This window comes from Rhinopithecus roxellana, chromosome 21 (assembly GCF_007565055.1).
Source record: "Rhinopithecus roxellana isolate Shanxi Qingling chromosome 21, ASM756505v1, whole genome shotgun sequence".
Classification (NCBI taxonomy): domain Eukaryota; kingdom Metazoa; phylum Chordata; class Mammalia; order Primates; family Cercopithecidae; genus Rhinopithecus; species Rhinopithecus roxellana.
In genome coordinates, this window is record NC_044569.1 from 48928503 (window position 1) to 48936801 (window position 8299).

The window sequence follows — 8299 nt, forward strand, 5'->3', positions numbered from 1 at the left end:
TGGACCATCTCACTGCGGCACCCCAGAGGCAGCTCAGTAGACCAGGTGACCGGGACAAAGGCCGCAGGAGGTCTGGGAGGAGAGGCAGGACCAGGGCCAGGGGGCTTTGAGCTGCCGAGGAGACGTCCCGCAGACCACCCAGAATGTGGTCTGCCCCAGGGACATAGATTTGGGTTCCTGTGCATGGGAGATAAGCATAAGCTAAGGTGGAGATCCTGGGGTACACCCACATTCAGAGGTGCTGGACAGAAGGGAGCTCCTTGGGGGGAACTGAGGCCCAGGCATGTAGGAGGAGGAGGGAACAGGAGGGAGGAGGGGTCATAGAAGCCAAGGGCCAGGGTATCACGGAGAAGGCTGGAATGGGATCGAGAGGTGAAGAAAGGTCACACAGAAATGAGCACAATGAATTCAACCACCCAGAGGTGCCAGGCTCCCTGGTGGCAGGAGTCTCTGTGGAGGGTGGGCAGGAAGCAGGTGGTAGCTGTTTTGTTTATCGGTTACTGCATGACAAGTAACGCCAGAACTCAGCCACTGCAAACAACTGTTTCCTGATGCACCCAGATTCCGTGGTTAGGAGACTGGCAGGGTGCAGAAGGGGCCGTTTGCCCCTGTCCATGTTGTCTAGGGCTCGCTGGCAGATCTCTAAAGCAGGGGCCAAAATGACCTGGACATGAATGTCTCCCCTCAAGTCTTGGGGGGTGTGATACTGGCTGTGGTCTGGGACCTCAGCCGCGGCTGTCAGCTGGAACCTGGCCCGGGACCTGGGATTCCTCCCAGCATAGGACCCCACAGTAGCTGGACTTGGACATGGTGGCTCAGGGCACCAAGCAAGTGTCCAGCACACCAAGCCAAGGCTCCATCACCATTCACTCCAGAGCCTGAAAAGAGGGAAGGCAGCATCATAGAGGGGCTGAAGAACATGGACCCTGGAGACAGACCGCCTGGGTTCCAATCACACTCCAGCATGTACTGGCTGTGGGACCTCTCAGGGCTCCATTTCCTTATCTATGAAATGGAGATAATAATTGATGTTCACGCAAAGCTGTTACAAAGATTAAGCCTGTGCTGCAAGGTAACGCCCTCAGAGCAGAGCCTGATGCATCCACGGTCCAGCCTCACAGGTGTGTGTTGCTGGAAGTATTCGCCTGAGGGGAGCTCCTAAGAGGCAAGGCATGGGCATGCCTGTGGGAGGGGAGGCGGGAGCCCAGGGGAGAGCCTGCAGCCTCACGGGGTGGCTGGTGCAAGGCCTTCCAGGGGCCAGGGCAGCCTCCACATGCAAGGTCACATTTCAACTGTGCCTCCAAGTCCAGATGGGGGAGATCCAGCTTGGAGACACCATAAGCAAGGGCCTGGCCAGCCCCAAATCGAGGCAGGTTCAGAGAAAGGGAAGTGGCTCCACTCAGCTGAGGCCAGGGCCAGTGGAGAGGGTGGTCCCGGTCCTGGCCTGGTGGGTCCTAGTTAGGTCTGTGATGATGATTTTGACAGTTGAGAACATGTGGCAGACCCAGCAAAGTGGTTTCAGGTCAACTCGTCGGTTCCAAGCCCATTCCCCTGACCCACGGTCACTCCTTTACTTCACTGTTGTCATCCTTAAACAGGGCAGAGGACACGTGAGCCCATTAGGACATAGGTGTGAAATAACTCCCAAGAGGCTGTGTATAATCCCAGTACTTTGGGAGACCATGGCGGGAGGATCACTTGAGCCCAGGAGTTCAAGACCAACCTAAGCAGCATAGTGAGATCTTGCCACTAAAAAGCATTTAAAAATCCAGCAAACTATCGCAAGAACAGAAAACTGAACACCGCATGTTCTCACTCGTAGGTTGGAATTGAACAATGAGATCACTTGGACATAGGAAGGGGAACATCACACACTGGGGCCTATTGTGGGGAGGGGGAAGGGGAGAGGGATAGCATTAGGAGATATACCTAATGTAAATGACGAGTTAATGGGTGCAGCACACCAACATGGCACATGTATACCTATGTAACAAACCTGCATGTTGTGCACATGTACCCTAGAACTTAAAATATAATTTAAAAAATAATAAATAAATAAATTCCTCTAAAACAAAAATCCAGCTGGATGTGGTGGCACACACCTATAGTTCCAGGAGGCTGAGGCAGGAGGATTGCTTGAGCCCAGGATGTCGAGGCTACAGTGGGCTATAATTATGTCATTGTACTCCAGCCTGGGTGACAGCAAGACCCACCTCTTAAAAAAAAAAAAAAAAAGGCTATGTGAACCAAGTATGCATGTGTGTGTGCATGTGTGTGTGCATGTGTGTGTGCGCACGTGTGTGTGTATGCATGTGTGTGTCTGTGTGTAATAATCAGGGCCATCACGTTGCTGGTCCAGTCGGCATGTCACGTCTGTGTGTGGGGCGCCCTCTGCAGTTAAGCAGTGCACAACCCATGCAGCCGTACCTGGCAGCCCTGAGTGTGGACTATGGGACCGTCTGCTAGGTAACCTCCCTGACGCCAGGCCCAGGCCCCACCTCCCAGCCCCTCGTGCCCTGGCTGTGGGAACTGCAAACCTGGGCTCACCACTCTACAGGCTCTTTTCCCCCTGGTGAGGCTACTCCCTGGGTCAAGAGGAGGAGGCAGTGCCCTCCAGTCCTGGCGTGCCCCTCCTGCAGATGCTATGGGGACAGCAGGGTGCAGGACGGCGTGACCTTGGCTCTGAGACTGGCTAGGCCCCTCCTCTGTTACCTGAGTCATGGAATTCTCCAGAAGTGGGCAGGGCTGTGACCTGGAGCCAGGAGAGGTGAGGTCATGGGTTGTGTCTACCATGGGCCCTACCATCAGGCAGGGAAGGGTGTGTCCCCTCCATGGGGTGTGGTGGCTGAGCCCATGTTTCCCAGAGCTCCTGACTTTGACCTGAGCCCGAGAGTCCCTCCCGCAGGCTGGAGCTTTCTCGCTGGTGCTGCACCTCCATCCGGGGCTTCATGTCCCCTCCACCTTTCTCACGCAACACTGGACAACAGGGAAGCCAGCGAGGGAAAAGGCGGTGAGTGAGGGCCCCGGGGGCTGCCTGCTGCAGATGGAGGTGGTGGACCACACAGCTGTGCACTTCGCTTGGAGGCGGGGATGGGATGTCCTGGGGAAGGGCTAGAGAGGTAGTCAGGGCCCAGCTGTGGCAGTGGGGCGGTGGCACTGTACTCCAGTGTGGTGACCATGCCGGCCCTGGAGGGGTCTGAGCCAGGGCGTGGCTTGGCAAAGGTCGTGGTGGAGCTGGACAGCTGTGTGGGAGGGGAGGGGAGGCCAGGGTAGGCGGGGCCCTCACAGGCAATTGCAGGTGGGCCCTGATGACTGCAAGGGTTTCCATGCAGGGTCCGGGACCCACACCGGCCAAGCCCCCTGCCACTCTGCACACACCTCACCCTGTCTCAGCCACTCTCCCACCAGCCCCGAAACAGAGGGGAAACCGAGGCCTCAGGAGTAGCTCTGGGCCCCAGGTCACGCAGGGACTGCAGGGGCTTAGACCCAACTTCCCCAACTCCAGAGCCAGCGCCACTTTCCCCTCGCCCGCCACGCGGCCGCCTCTGTCCATCCTGGTGGAATTTGGTTCCAGGTGATGGCCTCAGGCTGGGAGCCCGGGAGAACGTCGTCAGTGGAGGGGTGGCGTGTTTTGGGGCCGAGGGGAGACGAGGAGGCTGTTTTCAGGCATGCTGAGTCTGTGGCGGGGATGACACATCCCTGTGGACATGAAGAAACCACCAGAGACATAGCTCTGGACTTGGGAGAGACCATGACTGGGGCTTCCAGTGTCAGCTCCCCAGAGGCAAGAAAGACAACTCCAGGCCACCTGAGCCTTCAGGGGATTCAGAGAGCAGAGGTGCCAGGATGGGGAATGAGGGTAGGGGCCTGTGGGTTGCCAGACTTCCACCCCCAACCACAGCAAGCTGCCACCAGGGAGCCTGGTTTAGGGGCGGGGACAATCTACAGCAGGGGTGAGGGTGGAAGCGGCATGGGGCGCAGGGTAAGACGCACAGGGCAGCCTCCCTGGGCAGAGAGGAAGGCCGAGGGTGCTGAAGTCTGCACATCCACCCAAGTCCCCTGTCCCTAAGGCTGGCCACAATTCCTCCTGCCCCAGAACTGCTGGGGGATGTAGGGGCAGGAAGCTGGGGCGAGGGTTACAGTCAGGGCAGCCTGATGGCCAGAGAGGCCACCCCATCCTGCCTGACACCCCGCTCCTGTGTGGAGCACAGTCATGGTCGTCACTCCGGTGCTGCCTGGGGGTCAGCTCTTCAGGCTCAGCAGTTACAGCAGGAGCCAGGCTGCCGGGAAACAGTGAATGGGTGGCCTGAGGGACATTGGAGCACCTTTCGTCACTCAGTCCCAGACTCACAGGGATCCGCACATGTGCGTACACACACACACACACACCACACATCACACACACACTCATTCACATTCACACTGGTGCACACCACACACACGCTCACCACACACACGCTCATTCACTTACACACGCCACACATCACACACATTCACTCACATTCACACTTGTACACACCACACACATGCTCATTCACACACATGCCACACATCACACACGCTCTTACTCACATTCACACTCATACACATACCACATGCACGCTCATTCACACATATATCACACACCTCACACACTCTCATTTACTCACACCACACACACACCACACACATGACACTCTCATTCACTCATTCACACTCATACACTCACCACACAGCTCACACATTCATTCACTCACACCCTCCACACATCACACACTCACTCATTCACACTCACTCACCACACATCACATACCACACATCACACACACTCATTCACTCATTCACACTCATACACTCACCACACAGCTCACACATTCACTCACACTCTCCACACACCACACACATCACACACCACACATCACACGCCACACGTCACACACACTCATTCACTCATTCACACTCATACACTCACCACAGCTCACACACTCATTCACTCACACTCCACACATCACACACTCATTCACACTCATACGCTCGCCACACATCACACACCACACACATCACACACACTCATTCACTCACACACACACACACACACACTGACTCAATCATTCCCTCACACTCACACGCACACACACACCTGCCGCCAAGATAGGGCTCACCTCATGGGGCCAGGGGGACTCCAGGTGGGAGGGGGCCTGGCTGGGTGTCCTTGAGGGAAGGCTGCACTTCACAGCTGTGGCCTGCAGCCAGAGAGGACAAAGACTGTGGAAGGTCATCCAGCCTGTCGGGCGGGCCAGGGCTGGATGGCAGAGCTGTGCCCCCCATACCCCTGGGCTCCCGGCTCATTTCCCCACTGTTCTCCTGCCTGTGCTTCCCTTTGGGATGGCACTGCCAGGCCTGGAACACTGGTGCCCCAGAGCCCAGGCCTGGAGGGGCTCCTTGCAGGTGTGTACCCCGTGCCAGGGGTGTGACTGTGTGCTCTGGGGTGGCCCTGCCTGAGGACCCTACCCCAGGGGCTGGTTCCCCAACCTGCACCCAGAGCTCCAGTTCCTTGGCAGGCAGGAGTCCCTCCCACCCCTGCATGTCCTGGGTGGTGAGGAGATGAACCAGACAACCCTTTGCAGAAGGCCTGCCCCGGACGCCCCAGCTGGCAGCCCCCTCGCTCATGCCTGGCTGGGGGGGGTCCGAGGTGTGGGAGGAGCCGGCAGATCCTGGGACACAGCAATCCCCGGGCTGAGGATCAGTTCCCAGGACACTTCAAGTCCCTGCTCTGTCCTTTCCCAGGACGAGGATACGCCCTCTCTAGACCTCACTCTATTTCGGCGCGGTTTAATAGAAGCCTCCTCAGGTGGCTGCCGTGGGGGTTAGATGTGAACATGCGTGGAGAGGACTTGGTGGCACTCTCAGTAATGCAGGCTTAGCAGATGACACTGTTAACCCCAGGCCCAGGGCACAGTGGCCTCTGTCCCTCAGCCATGCAGGCTGAGCTCAGGTCAGGGTTGAGAATAAGCAAGGCCAGGGCGCCCCCAGGCCGGGGAGAGAGGCCTGGCCCTGGGCTTCGCCACCAGGGACCCCCGCTCATCCTTGTAGAGTGTGAGGGGCAGGGTCTGCCAGAGGAGGGGCCTGCTGACCGCAGCTAGGGAGACGCAGAGGTTTGCTGGGATTACTAGCCCCCAAGGGCAAAGCCACCCCAGAGCGGGGGAGGTGGCAGCCCTGGAAATGAAGCAAGGCTGCCTGGGCCTCTCCTCACTCACCCTGAGCAGGGCCGTTGCTTCGTAAGGAGCGGCAGGGCCTCAGGGCCTCTGGCCCAGCCAAGGCCTGCTAAGGGGGCCCTAGGAGCTGAGGGGTGCACGAAGCCGGGCCCCTCCTGCAAAGGCCCAGACCTAGGCCCAGACCCAGGACGCTTAGTGGTCAGGAGGTCAGCTTAGCTGCTCCTGCAGGCCCACCTGTCCCTTCCCTCTCCTGTGCCTTGCTGGGTTCATGCTACTCCTCAGACTCCCCAGAGTGAGGGCAAAGCCCCTGCCTTGGTTTCCCCAATAGTGCCTGGCCAGGTGGGGTAGGTCTGCAGCAGGGGCGTCCCCTGGGAGGGCAGCATTGTGACCCCCATGGTTGGAAGTTGGGGTGGTGCAGGTGGGGGCCGTGGAGGCGGCATGGACCCTGCACCCAGATACACCTTAGAAAGGAGCCGGCCAGGCCAGGGGTGGTGGCTCACACCTGTAATCCCAGTACTTTGGGAGACCAAGGCGGGTGGATCACGAGGTCAAAAGATCGAGACTATCCTGGCCAACATGCTGAAACCCTGTCTCTACTTAAAACACAAAAATTAGCTGGGCGTGGTGGCACACACCTCTAGTCCCAGCTACTCAGGAGACTGAGGCAGGAGAGTTGCTTGAACCCAGGAGGCAGAGGTTGCAGTGAGTGAGATCACGCCACTGTACTCCAGCCTGGTGACAGAGCGAGACTCCGTCTCAAAAAAAGAAAAAAAAAGAAAGGAGCCGGCCTAACTGGGCCTTTTTGTGCTAACAGCCCTGATTTCCACGGGTTTGGTGGAGGGAGCAGGGGGCTTCCTGCTTCTTGAGACCCTCTGCCCATAGGGTGGTATCTGTGGGTGGACCCACTCCCTCCTGGGCCTCAGTTTCCTCCTCCTGCAAGTTGGCACCGGCCTGGGATGCCTGGGGCCGTCCCAAAGAGCACTGAGGTCAGGGCGGAGAGGCCACGAGGTTCCCCCAGGAGGACGCACATAAATACCTCCTTGGCCTCATTATCTTCATTGGAGCCCGGGAGCCCAGGCGTGCAGAGCTGAGCAGGTAGGGCGCGTGAGTCACCGGAAAAGAATGCCCCCCCCGGAGGTGGGAGAACGGGCTTCCAGCGCTGGAGAGGGCTCCCCTGAGTCCCCCAGCCCTTGACCCTGAGGTCTCTCCTGCTCCACCAGCCCCTCTCGCTCATCCTTTATCCCTCTCCTCCCCCAACACGCACACACACACACACACACACACACACACACACACACACACACACTCACCTCTCACCTCTGCCTGTAAACCCAGGGGAGGAGTATCCACTGTGTGCCACGTTCTGAGCTGGTGACAGGAGACCCACAAGCACCCTGGCTCGGCCCTGCCAGCCCCTTTTCCCTCCTCAGACCCTGTGTATCCGAGGGCCGTGAGCTGACGGCTTTCCCTCCCTCCATTGTGGGCTCCCCTCTCAGGCCTCCTCAGGCTTCTCCCACCCCGCCCCCCTCCAGGCTGTGTCCACTCACAGGCCAGGGGACTGGGCCCTGCCCCAGACCCGAGAGCCTTAGGGCTGCGATGGGTTTTTATTTTTATTTTTGGTGGGAGAGGGTATCCATTCATGGAGACAGAGCTCTCCCATCTGAGACTTGAGTGGGAATTCCAATACAAGACCGGTCACCTCTGGGGAGGAGGCAAGGGGTGTGGGGGTAGCACTGAGTACCTCGTGCAGGGATCAGACAAGCCTGAGCAGGGGAGGGGCCGTGTGCCCTCCTGCATGTCTTAAATATTCTTATGACATGATGATAGCTTAAAACCTTTTGTGATAAAAACACTTAACAAACTATGAACAGACGGGAACTTCCTCAATCCCATAAGATTTCTTTGAAAGCCTGTCACTAGCGCGGTGCTCAGTGGCGCAAGGCTTGATGCTCTTCCCTTAAGAGCAGGAACAAGGCAGGGTGTCCCCATCACAACTTCTGCTCAACACGGTGCGGGAGGTTCCAGCCAGGGTGATCAGGCAAGAAAATAAGTAAAATGGCCGGGCGCGGTGGCTCAAGCCTGTAATCCCAGCACTTTGGGAGGCC